The sequence below is a fragment of the Theropithecus gelada genome, chromosome 13 (assembly GCF_003255815.1).
Source record: "Theropithecus gelada isolate Dixy chromosome 13, Tgel_1.0, whole genome shotgun sequence".
In the NCBI taxonomy this organism is placed as follows: Eukaryota; Metazoa; Chordata; class Mammalia; order Primates; family Cercopithecidae; genus Theropithecus; species Theropithecus gelada.
The window spans coordinates 52671224-52684308 of NC_037681.1; the positions used below are offsets into that span (position 1 = coordinate 52671224).

Here is a 13085-nt window from a genome sequence, read left to right on the forward strand (position 1 = left end):
GCCTCAGCCTCCCAAGTAGCTGGGACTACAGGCGCCCGCCACCTCGCCCGGCTAGTTGGGAGGCTGAGGCAGGAGAATGGCGTGAACCCGGGAGGCGGAGCTTGCAGTGAGCTGAGATCCGGCCACTGCACTCCAGCCTGGGCGACAGAGCGAGACTCCGTCTCAAAAAAAAAAAAAAAAAAAGAAAAAAAAAAGAAAGAAAGAAAAGAAATGGGGGCAGCTCAGGAGCATAAGCAAGGGCACATTTTGGTGTCAGGATTGTGTTCAAACTACAGCTCTACCACTGACACGCTAAGAGTCCTCAAACAAGGCGTAGTGACTGGCACACAAGAAGGACTCAGTGAATAGCAGCAACTATAGATTCTTCTCTCCCTTTCTACTTCCCCAAAAAGGGGTGGGTTTGGGAAGAATCAGACCATCCCTGACTGGGTCAAAGTTTAAGTAAGAGTAGAAAAAGAGGAAGAAGATAGAGGAAGGAGCTAAAAAGTATAAAGTTTTTAATTGCTCTCAAGAACAAAATCAACCCATACACTGAAGCTCATGTAATTTTTCTCAGTTGCCCACTGGCATACAGAACAGGGCTGTGGACCGGGCATGGGGGTTCATGCTTGTAATCTCAGCACTTTGGGAGGCCAAGGAGGGCAGATCACCTGAAGTCAGGAGTTTGAGACCAGCCTGGCCAACATGGTGAAACCCCGTCTCTGCTAAAAATACAAGAAATTAGCCAGGCGTGGAGGTACACACCTGTAATCGCAGCTGCTGGGGAGGCTGGGACAGGAGAGCTGCTTGAACCCAGGAGATGGAGGTTTCAGTGAGCCAAAATAGCACCATGGCACTCCAGCCTGGGTGACAGAGAGAGACTCCGTCTCAGAAAAAAAAAAAAAAAAAAAAGAATAAGACTGCAACCTGTGTACTCCCCTGGAATGTAGCTATGGCCTTGCAACCCCTCCCCACAAGCTGTCCGGTGAATAACTGAATTGGGTGGAAGAAGTCCTTTCCCCACATTTGTACATTGGAAAATAATATATATAATATATATAACATATATATATACACACACACACAGAGAAAGAGAGAGAGAAGGAGAGAGAGAGGAGAGAGAAAGATGGAGTCTCACTCTGTCTCTCAAGCTGGAGAGCAGTGGCACGCTCTCAGCTCACTGCAACCTCCACCTCCCAGGTTCAAGCGATTCTCCTGCCTCAGCCTCACGAGTAGCTGGGACTACAGGCACATGCCAGTATGGCTGACTAATTTTTTGTATTTTAGTAGAGACGGTGTTTCACCATGTTGCCCAGGCTAGTCGTGAACTCCTGAGCTCAGGCAATCTGCCCGCCTCAGCCTCCCAAAGTGCTGGGATTACAGGCATGAGCCACTGTGCCTGGCTGGAAAATAGTATTTAGAACTAATTCTAAAATTGGCAGTTTCTTACAAATGGTTACATGAGCTCCTCAAAGAACTGAAGTTTCTCTGGACCAATATAACCCACGTCTATGGGGTCATTCCCACACCTCACGGATAAAATAAGGGAAAGAGTACATATAATTAGGAGCAGACAGGAAGCACACGGAAATGGAAAATGTGTGTGCTTTGGCATTGCAGATCTGAATTCAAATCCTCACTCTGCAGCTTATGAGGTAAGTATCCCTAGACATGTGACTTAGTCTTTCCAAATCTTGCTTTAATATCCACCTCCTTGGACTGTTGTGAAGATTAAACATGAAAGTAGTTGTGATAAAGGTGGTCAGTGGGTGTTATCTGTCTTCCTTTCTAGTGAAAAGGCTCTAGACTAGAATGTTCTCAGGTCTTTAATAGGCTTCAGCAATCTCACATGTTAATAATAGTGTTATGTGCTGAACTGGGCTTCCCCCAAATCCATATGTTGAAGCCCTGAACTTCAGAATGTGACTGTATTTGGAGACAGGGCCTTTAAAGAGGTCATTAAGCTGAAAAGAGGCTGTGATGAGAAGAGGAAATTGGGACACACAAAGGGAGATGCCAGAATGTGCATACAGAGAGAAAAGGCCAAGGAGAGAGGTGTGGGGAGAAGCTAACCCTGCTGACACCTTGATCTTGGACTTCCAGCCTCCAGAACTGTGAGAATACAAATTTCTGTTGTTTAAGCCACGCAGTCTGTGGTATTTTAAACAAATTAATACGACTAGTATTATAGAAGTGTGTGAACTGTTAAGAAGTGTGCTAACTGGTTCTATCCTAGTTTTGTAGACAATTAGCAGTGTGATGTAGGGCAGGACATTTAACTCCTCTCTACCACATTTTCCACCTCTCAAAGCCAGGCTGCAAGGATCAACTGAGATAATGTATGTAAAGACCCTATCACGAAATAGGTGTCCCGTAAAGGGTGATTTCTTTCACTTCTGTCTCCAAATACCAGGTTTCTCATCAGTAACTCGGGAGATTGGATGGACTAAGTAGTCTACCTGGTTCCTTTCAGCTTTGATCATCTGTGATTCTAACAACAGTCTTAGCAACAAGAGTGAGTTTCCTGGCCGGGCGCGGTGGCTCACACGTGTAATCCCAGCACTTTGGGAGGCCGAAGTGGGCAGATCACGAGGTCAGGAGTTTGAGACCAGCCTGGCCAACATGGTGAAACCCTGTCTCTACTAAAAATACAAAAATTAGCCAGGGCACGGTGACAGGTGCCTGTAATCCCAGCTACTCGGGAGGCTGAGGCAGGAGAATTGCTTGAACCCAGGAGGCAGAGGTTGTAGTGAGCTGAGATCACACCACTACACTCCAGCCTGGGTGACAGAGCAAGACTCCATCTCAAAAACAAAACAAAACAAAACAAAAGGGTGAGTTTCCTTTCTGTAATGCCAAAAAGTGTTTTCAAAGTCCTTTCCATCTCACAGTAGTCCAAGGGGGTACATGTACCCCTTGAACCTGATGAAACCCCAGCAGACCCAATTAACCACCCCTAAAGGTTTCTCGGCAGGAAATCCCGCCAGTCATGCAAACCACACTCGTCAATGTTAAGGCTTTTGTACGTCCCAGACACAAGCTTTAAATGAATGTAAACCCAGGTTTTAATATTTGGGTCCCAGACCTTAAAAATCCCTTTCTCTCTACCCACAGTACCTGGCTGAGCAATCCAATTGCCCTCTTCTTGGGGGGACCAAGACACGTTTTTAAAATAAAGTTTCTTTGTATTTGCTTTCCATTTCAGTGAGGTCTCGAGTTCTTGTAGACCAGATGCCTTCTTGTTCTGTGAAAGGAGAGTGCACAGAGAGGGGAACTGCTGAGCAGTTGTTCCTTTTTTTTTTTTTCAAAGCACAATAAGAGTGGTTTGGACACAAGTACTACCAGTTCAGAAAGGGAAGATGGGTGTAGCCGGGGAAGAAGTAGGACTTCAGAGTTAAGGATGCAAGAGCTAGAAATTCCCTCAAGAAAGGAATTGCTCATTTGTTTCCTGTTTGTTCACAACATAGGAATTCTATTGCTGTTCAGTTATTTATTCTATGCCTTAAAATGAAACAAAGTCTTTTGAACATCCAACATGTATTTTTTTTCTCTTTCTGTCTTTCTTTCTTTCTTTCTTTCTTTTTTTGAGACAGAGTCTTGTTCTGTCACCCAGGCTGGAGTGCAGTGGCACGATCTCAGCTCACTGCAACCTCTGCCTCCCAGGTTCAAGCGTTCCTCCTGTCTCAGTCCTCCCAGTAGCTAAAATTACAGGCGTGCACCACCACGCCCAGCTAATTTTTGTATTTTTAGTAGAGACAGGATTTCACCATGTTGTCCAGGCTGGTCTCAAATTCCTGAACTCAGATAATCTGCCCGCCTCGGCCTCCCAAAGTGCTGGGATTATAGGCGTGAGCCACCTCACCCAGTCCCAACATGTATTTTTAATGCTCAACCATGGGAGATAGAGCGGTAAATGAAATGAGCCAGCTTAGTTGGCTAAAGCATATTGCTACTGCAGTCAAGGTCATACTTACCCCTGCATCTTGAAGCCCAGAGGACTTCCAGCGATGTGTACTCTCAGTCAGCAGGGTACTGGGCAAGGTCACACAGGGCAAATGGATCACCAGTTTTGGTCCACTCCACCGAAGATGCACGAGGACACCCTCTGGAGTATAAACAGCCAGGGGCTCACAAGGGCACACTCACATTGGACACTTGTGTTCACAGACTCCAGGTGGCCAGCTTATACTCAGCTGAGGAATGAAGAAATCTCTTTGCACTTCTCTTGAGGATGACACTCTTGCATACTCTTTCCTCTGTCTTTATGTTACGTAACTTCTTATTTCAAAAAGAACATTCTGACAGTAGCCTATCTGCCATAGAGGGATATCAAAGCTTCCCCACAAATAAATGTCTACATCCTGGGTTTTCTAAGGGGGCATCGGTGTCAGTGTTTCCTAACTTGTGAGGTGGGCTTCTCTGAAGTGAGATTGAGGGCTACCCTATCAGCTAGATTTTTAAATTGTAATGAAGCCTACATATAAACATATGTTCAAGAGAAAAAACTGCAAAGACAGCCACCAAAATAGTCATGGTGCTTATTGCTGGGGAATACAATTATAGGCAATTTTATATTTCCTTCTTTGGCTTATCTGTATATTCTAATTTTATTTATTTATTTATTTGTTTTTATCTATTTATTTATTTTTATTTTTTTTGAGACAGAGTCTCGCTCTGTCGCCCAGGCTGGAGTGCAGTGGCCAGATCTCAGCTCACTGCAAGTTCTGCCTCCCGGGTTCACACCATTCTCCTGCCTCAGCCTCCCGAGTAGCTGGGACTATAGGTGCCCACCACTGCGCCCGGCTAATTTTTGTATTTTTTAGTAGAGACGGGGTTTCACTGTGGTCTCGATCTCCTGATCTCATGATCCGCTCGCCTCAGCCTCCCAAAGTGCTGGGATTACAGGCGTGAGCCACCGTGCCCAGCCTATTTATTTATTTTTTTGAGACAGAGTCTCGTTCTGTTGCCCAGGCTGGAATGGAGTGCATTGGCTCAATCTTGGCTCACTGCAACCTCCACCTCCCAGGCTCAAGCAATTCTTGTGCCTCAGCCTCTCAATTTCAGGTGTGGGCCACCACCATGGCTAATTTTTTGTATTTTTAGTAAAGACAGGGTTTTGCTATGTTGACCAGGCTGGTCTTGAGCTCTTGGTCTCCAGTGATCTGCCTGTGTTGGCCTCCTAAAGTACTGGGATTACAGGCAGGAGCCACCATGCCCAACCTGCATATTCTAATTCTCTATAGCAAACACCTATTACTTTTGTACTAATAAATGATGTGATATAGAATAAAAAGGGAAAATGTAGAAATATGGTTGTAGTAGGCTGAATAATGGCTACCCAAATATCCCAGGTCCTAATCCCTGGGACCTGTAAATATTGTGTCTTTTCAGATGTGATCCATTTAAGGCTCTGAAGATGGGGAGAGAATTCTGGATGATCCAGTTGGGCCCTTAATAATGGTCCCTGTTGGAGACAGCCAGAGGGAGATTTGAAACTGATAGAAGAGGAGAAGGCAGTAAGACCATGAATGCAGAGATTCGAGTAATATGGCTGTGAGCCAAAAGATGCCAGTGGCCACCTGCAGCTGAAAGAGGCATAAGTGGATTCTCCCCTAAAGCTCCCAGAAAGAGTGTGGCCCTGCTGACACCTTGGTTTCAGTCCCATGATACTGATGTTGGACTTCTGGTCCTCAGAACTGTGAGAGAATAAATTTCTGTTGTTTTAAACCACCCAGTTTGTGATATTTTGTTACAGCAACCACAGTAGACTAATACGGTAGTATTTCATAGTAAAATAAGCAAAATTATATCCATATTCATTCAAGTACATCTTCCGGACTGCCTCATCAGTTTCCTTTGTGAGTGGATTTGCATTCAGGTGTTTTCAGGGCATTTCAAATAGTTAATCAACTAGTAACTTTGGCATCCTACGTTCCAAAAGCTATGTCCCCTGCCCTTATGCTCTTCCTCCCAGTCTCTCCCAACCCTTATTATCCTGGGAGTGTAGTAAAGTGGACATGCCCAGAGCTCTGGAGCCAAAGAGACCTGGGTTCAAGTCTGGGTTCCTCCCTGTGATTAATACAAGTCACTTCAGCTTCTTAGCAGTGCAGTGATGGTTCCCCAGCTTGCCCCAGGGTGGTTGTGAATATCAGCTCAGATGCCATCTGTGAAGTACCACATGGCACTAACTATTCTGTGACTTTAAGCATCTGTAGATACTCATGTTTTTCACTCCCAGTTTAATGCGGAGGGAAGGAAAAAGTCACGATACTTTTCTTTCTAGAGGCCTGTAACTCATAACTCCAAAAATAATTATTCTGGAATTCTGTTAGTCTTCTTCTGCTTACATATTTAGTGGCAGGGAAGTCACTGGGCCAAATCAGGCTGGCAGCTTCCTAATATGCCTTAATAAAGAGGGGTTGATTTTTTTTTTTTTGAGACAGAGTCTCCCTCTGTTGCCCAGGCTGGAGAGCAGTGGCCGCAATCTCGGCTCACTGCAACCTCCACCTCCTGGGTTTAAACGATTCTCCTGCCTCCGTCTCCCAAGTAGCTGGGATTACAGGTGCGCACCACTGTGCATGACTTTTTTTTTTTTTTTGAGACAGTTTCACTCTCATCGCCCAGGCTGGAGTGCAATGGCGTGATCTTGGCTCACTGCAGCCTCCGCCTCCCAGGTTCACGCCATTCTCCTGCTTCAGCCTCCCAAGTAGCTGTGCTTACAGACGTTCAACACCACGCCTGGCTAATTTTTGTATTTTTAGTAGAGACGGTGTTTCACCATCTTGGCCAGGCTGGTCTCAAACTCCTGACCTCAGGTGATCTGCCCACCTCGGCCTCTCAAAGTGCTGGCATTACAGGTGTGAGCCACAGTGCCTGGCCAGGAGGGTTAAATCTTCTTGACTACTTCCTTTAGGAATAGAAGCACATTGTACCTATTATCCTCTGCCATATCTATATTTATATTATGTATAATATATTATTAGAATTTATATATAAGTATACATTATACATGATATAACATATATACATATATGTAAATATATCATATAAATATAAGTTATATATAAATATGTATTTATATATTTATATAATATATAAATATATGTATTTATATAACATCATATATTAATACATATTTATATACATTATATAAATACATATATTTATATACATTATATAAATACATATATTTATATACATTATATAAATACATATATTTATATGTAAGTATATAAATACAAATATTTATAAGTATATAAATATATATAATTCCCTATCCTCACCCCTTAAAATTGGACTAATAATTCAGATACTCTATGTAAAAGAGGCTTTGGTAGAATAAACTAAATGCTGGAGGACAGATTCACTCCCAAGGAGTCTGAAATCCTGTTCTAAAATTAACATTTGAAACAACTAGAGATATTTGGCAAGAAGAAGAAAGAATTTCAAGGAGGTTTGATAACTGTGTTCACATATTTGCGGAGGCATGGCACAGGGAAGAGGGAACATGTTTCCGATGCCTGCGACAAATGAATATCATGTACAAGGAGTCAATTAATGATAAATTACTTCTTTTTTTTTTTTTTTTTTTGAGATGGAGTCTCACTCTGTCGCCCAGGCTGGAGTACAGTGGCATAATCTCAGCTCACTGCAAGCTCCACCTCCCGGGTTCATGCCATTCTCCTGCCTCAGCCTCCCGAGTAGCTGGGACTACAGGCGCCCGCCACCTCGCCCGGCTAATTCTTTGTATTTTTAGTAGAGAGGGGGTTTCACCATGTTAGCCAGGATGATCTTGATCTCCTGACCTCGTGATCCACCCGCCTCAGCCTCCCAAAGTGCTGGGATTACAGGCATGAGCCACTGCGCCTGACCATAAAATTACTTCTTTAGGGGAATTAGTCATGCTTTCTTTTTGAGACAGAGTCTAACTCTGTCACCCAGGCTGGAGTGCAGTGGCACAATCTCGGCTCACTGCAATCTCCATCACCCAGGTTCAAGCGATTCTCCTGCCTCAGCCTTCTGAGTAGCTGAGATTACAGGCATGCACCACCATGCCTGGCTAACTTTTGTAATTTTTAGTGGAGATGGGTTTTTGCCTTGTTGGCCAGGCTGGTCTCAAACTCCTGGCCTAAAGCAAGCTGCTCACCTCAGCCTCCCAAAGTGCTGGGATTACAGGTGTGAACCACCACGCTCAATCTCGTCATGCTTTTTGCACTCCTTGCATTTGTGTTCTAGCATTTCGGCAGTTTCCCAGATTATGATACTAACATCCCCAAGGTAGAAGCCATTTACCAAGTTGCTAAGATATGGCTATCTCCTCCTCTTGTTCCAAGTCGGCAGTCTACATCTCAGCCTTCAGTTGCATGTTCTTCACCCCTGCCTGACACATTGGCGCTCTCTCTCTGTCTGCTTCTCCCAGCTCTAGTAGAGGACTGAAAATTCCAGACTTCCTCAATGCTACAGAGAGAAGCCTTCAGAAGCTAGGCAGGAGGGCGTACCCCCATCATCCACTGATGCTCTAGATGTCTGGGTCAATGGACTCAGGGTTATTGAGAGTAGTCCTGGTAGGAAAAAATGAGCAGGGCTTGCTAGACAGTATCTAAAATCATTCATCCTGGCTGGATGTGGTGGCTGACGCCTGTAATCCCAGCACTTTGGGAGGCCGAGGTGGGCGGATCACCTGAGGCCAGGAGTTTGAGACCAGCCTTGGCAATGTGGTGAAACCCCACCTCTACTAAAAAATACAAAACAATTAGCCAGTCATGATGGTGCATGCCTGTAATCCCAGCTACTCAGGAGGCTGAGTTATGAGAATCGCTTGAACCTGGGAGGGAGATGTTGCAGTGAGCCGAAATCGTGACATTGCACTCCAGCCTGGGTGACAGAGTGAGATTCTGTTTCAAACAAAACAAAACAAAATTGTTCATCTGGCTGGGTGTGGTGGCTTACATCTGTAATCCCAGCACTTTGGAAGGCCAAGGAGGGTGGGTCACCTGAGGCCAGGAGTTCAAGACCAGCCTAGCCAACATGGCAAAACCCGTCTCTACTAAAAAAAAAAGAAAGAAAGAAAAATTAGCCAGGCATGGGGGTGCATGTCCAGAAACCCAGCTACTTGGGAGGCTGAGGCATGAAAATAACTTGAACCCGGGAGACAGAGTTTGCAGAGGTTGTAGTGAGCCAAGATCATGCCACTGCACTCCAACCTGGACAATTGAGTGAGACTCCATCTCAAAAGAATAAAATAAAATAAAATAATAATTCATTCACCACACTTTAAGAGGGTGGTCCTGGGTTAGCCTATTTATATTTGAAAAGTGAACGTAGTGTTTTCTAGCGTTAAAAAACCTAATTGTGCAAAAGTATGCAATGAATGAGATAATTACCTTTACAGCTCAAAGAAGAAAACGTAGCAAGCATTGGATGTACTTGTACACCAGGGGTCCTCAAGCCCCGGGTGCTAACTGGTAAATGGAAAATTTGTCTCGCATGAAACTCTGGTGCCAAAAAGGCTGGGGATTGCTGTTCTACACCATTAGAAACTCATTCAACTGCTTTTACCTTTTTAGAATACTTTATTTTTTTTGAGACAGGGTCTCACTGTGTCATCCACGCTGCAGTGCAATGGCATGATCTTGGCTCACTGTAGCCTTGACCCCCTGGGCTCAAGTGATTTTTCCACCTCAGCCTTCCAAGTAGCTGAGGCTACAGGCACTTACCACCATGCCTAGCAAAATGTTTTTTTTTATTTTTGTAGAGACGGGGTTTTGCCATGTTGCCCAGGCTGGTCTCAAACTCCTGGACACAAGCCATCCTACTACCCTGGCCTCCCATACTGCTAGTATTACAGGTATGAGCCACCATGCCTGGCCTAGAACACTTTTTATTCACAAAGGTAATAGATGTTAAATTCAAAAACTTTGAAAATACAGAAAAGACAAAAATAACCCACAATCCCGCCACCCCAAATAATCACTAATGAGTCTGAAGAGGTATCTCATTGCAGTTATGACTTACATTTCCCTTGTGACTAATGATGCTGTGCATCTTTGATGTGCTTATTGGCCAAATGAATATCTTCTTTGTGAAGCATCTGTTCAAATCTTTTGCTCATGTTTTAATGACATTGAGTTATAAGGATTCTTGAAGTATTCTGGAGACACATCATTTATCAGATGTCTGGATTGTGACTATTTTCTTCCAACTTGTGATGTGCCTTTTCATTGACTTAACAATGTCTTTCAAAGAGCAGAACTTTTAATTTTTGAGGAAATTCTACTCATATATATATATATAGAGAGAGAGAGAGACAGAGAGACAGAGTCTGGCTTTGTTGCCCAGGCTGGAGTGAAATGGCATGATCTTGGCTCACTGCAACCTCTGCCTCCCAGCTTCAAGTGATTCTCCTGGCTCAGTCTCTCAAGTAGCTGGGATTACAGGCATACACCACCACACCAGCTAATTTTTTGTATTTTTAGTAGAGATGGGGTTTCACCATGTTGGCCAGGCTGGTCTTGAACTCCTGACCTCAAGTGATTCACCCGCTTTGGCCTCCCAAAGTGCTGGGATTACAGGCGTGAGCCACCGCGCTGGGCCTCACCATTTTTTTAAGTGATTTGTGCCTTTTGTGTCCCATTTAAGACCTTTGTTATCCCAATGTGGCAAAGATTCCATCTGCAATCTTAATTCCCCTTTGCCATGTAACAAACACACATATTCATAGTGCTATGGTCTGCATGTTTATGTCCCTACAAAATTCGTATGTTGAGATCCTCACCCCCAAAATATTAGGAGGTAAGGCCTTTGGCAAGTGACTAGGTCATGGGTGAGAAGCCTTTATAAATGGGCTTAGTGCTCTTATAAAAGAGGCCCAACGTGTAACCCATAAATATATACACCAACTGTGTACCCATAAAAATTAAAAATTAGGCCACTCAAGAGGCTGAGGCAGGAGGATTGCTTGAGCCAAGGAGTTTGAGGATATAGCGAGCTATGATTGTGCCACTGCACTCCAGTCTGACCAACAGAGTGAGGCACCCTGACTGGAAAAAAAAGGCCTGAGAGAGCCCCTCATCCCTTCCACCACGTGAGGATATAGTGACAAGATGGCCAACTATGAACCAGGAAATGAGCCACCAAATTTGCCAGCACCTTGGTCTTAGACGTCCAGCCTTCATAACTGTGAGAAATAAATTTGTTGCTTACAAGCCATCCAGTCTATGGTATTTTGTTATAGCAGCCCAAACAGACTAAGACACATGGATTCTGGATTTTAGGATGTAGACATCTCTGGCGGGCCATTATTCTGCTTATCACATATACCCTTTATTAGAATGAGGAACTTGTGTTCCTAATTTGCTGAGTGTTTTTGTCATGACACATATTGTTTACTATGTGCCAACCACTCTAAGGGTTTTACACATGTCATTTAACTCGCATCTATGAGATAATTATTACCCCTACTTTACAGAGGAGTAACTTAGGCTTAAAGAAATTAACTTGCCTAGAGTAATATAACAAAGTGGAAAAATAAGATTTGAACAGAAATATGTTAAAACCACAGTTCAAATTTTTAGTAACTGTCATTAAAATATACTGCAGATTGGATGTTATTCACTTTCTGCATAAGGTCATTCACTTGTTTTTTTTAACAGCTTTGTTGAGATATAATTCATATACCTTACAACTCATCCATTTAAAGTGTACAACTCAATGGCTTATAGTATATTCACAGTGTTGCGCATCCATCACCATGATCGATTTTAGAACACGGGCTGAGCACAATGGCCCACTCCTATAATCCCAACATTTTGGAAGGCTGAGGTCGGGGGATTGCTTTAGCCCAGGAGTTCGAGATCAGCCGGGGCAATGTGGCAAAACCCCATCTCTACAAAAAATACAAAAAAATTAGCTGGTCATAATAGCACACACCTGTAAGTTCCACCTATTTGGGAGCCTGAGGTGGGAGGGTCACCTGAGCCTGTGGAGGTTGAGGCTGGAGTGAGCCATGATTGTGCCACTGCACTCCAGCCTGGATGACAGAGTGAGACCCTGTCCCAAAACCAAATTTTTTTTAGAACATTTTTTTGTTAGCCCCTAAAGAAAACTTGTCCTCTTTAGCTGTTGCTTTAATCTACTGTCTCTTTATGGACCTGCCTATTCTGGACATTTCATATAAATGGAATAATAATACGTGGTCCTTTTTGACTGGCTCCTTTCACTTAGCATAATGTTTTCAGGGTTCATCCATATTTTAGTATGTATCAGTACTTCATTCACTTTTTTTTTTTTTTTTTTTTTAAGACGGAGCTTCGCTCTTTTTGCCCAGGCTGGAGTGCAATAGTGCGATCTCAGGTCACTGCAACCTCCACCTCCCGGGTTCAAGCAATTCTCCTGCCTCAGCCTCCCAAGCAGCTGGGATTACAGGTGCTTGCCACCATGCCCAGCTAATTTTTTGTATTTTTAGTAGAGATGGGGTTTCACCATGTTGGCCAGGATGGTCTCAATCTCTTGACCTCATGATCCACCCACCTCAGCCTCCCAAAGTGCTGGGATTACAGGCGTGAGCCACTGCTCCCGGCCACTTCATTCATGTTTATTGCCAAATAATATTCCATTGTATGGATATACCAATTTAATTTATTCACTTATCAACTGATAAACCTTTGGGTGGTTTCCACTTTTTGTCTATTATGAATATTGTTGCTATGAACATTAGTGTACTTGTGTTCACACGAATTTTTGTGTGGCCATATGTTTCCATTTCTCTAGGCACGCAATTGCTAGATCATATGGTACATCTATGTTTAACCATTTGAGGAACTGCCAGACAGTTTTCTAAAACAACAGCTACATTTTGTATCACAAAGAGCAGTGTATAAGTGTTCCAATTTCTTCGCATCCTTGCCAACACTTGTTATTTCTGTCTTTTTAAAATTACAGCCATCTTAATGGGTGTGACATGCATGTTGTTAAGGTTTTGCATTAATTTATTCCTGTATTTCTTCACTCCTTTAAAAAATAAGTGAGGCCAGGCGCAGTGGCTCACACCTGTAATCCCAGCACTTTGGGAGGGTGAGGCAGGAAGATCACGAGGTCAGGAGTTCAAG

General features: G+C 43.6%; 1 protein-coding gene across 3 annotated transcripts in view; it reads right to left on the reverse strand.

The window, feature by feature from the left end:
- The window catches only part of NLRC4 (NLR family CARD domain containing 4), a 43332-nt gene extending 39224 nt beyond the window's left edge, over positions 1-4108 (reverse strand). For 2 of the 3 annotated variants that reach the window (XM_025354281.1, XM_025354280.1), the window contains exon 1: positions 3954-4108. The gene's annotated coding sequence lies outside the window, so the exon portion shown is untranslated. Of the gene's footprint in view, positions 1-3096; positions 3240-3953 lie in introns of those variants that run through there. The other variant, XM_025354279.1, reaches the window with a different exon arrangement.
- Positions 4109-13085: the final 8977 nt, after the last annotated feature.